This window comes from Oryzias melastigma, linkage group LG4, assembly GCF_002922805.2.
Source record: "Oryzias melastigma strain HK-1 linkage group LG4, ASM292280v2, whole genome shotgun sequence".
NCBI classification, from domain to species: domain Eukaryota; kingdom Metazoa; phylum Chordata; class Actinopteri; order Beloniformes; family Adrianichthyidae; genus Oryzias; species Oryzias melastigma.
The window spans coordinates 22,401,334-22,401,758 of record NC_050515.1 but is presented as its reverse complement, the minus strand read 5'-3'; positions in this window follow the sequence as shown (position 1 = coordinate 22,401,758).

Here is a 425-nt window from a genome sequence, read left to right as displayed (position 1 = left end):
GGCCTGTATTTCCGATAGCACCTTAGAGACAGACGGGCGGGGGAGCAGGGAGTCACCAGCGTTGGAACTGGACTTTTTTTTTGTACATTCAAGATGACGAAAACCAGAGAACACGAGTGAGTGGAGCAGGGCGGGGATCTGAAGGACACAGAGAGGCTTTCAAAGTGGCGAAAGAGTAATGAAGGTTGAATGTTTGGTCCAATGTTTGCATCTTTTTCTAAACGCTTTGCCAACTTTCTTTCGGGCTCCGGAGGGGCATGGCAGGAGATAATGGCACTGAGGACGGGGTCCACGGAGACGCGAGGCTGGCACATTCAATGGTGTTTGCCTGACTTTCCTGTGAAAACAAAAACAGTCTTGTTCTGGAACTTGGAGGAAGATTCTATTGCGAAAAGCTTTAGCGTTTTTTTTTTTTTTTTTTTTAT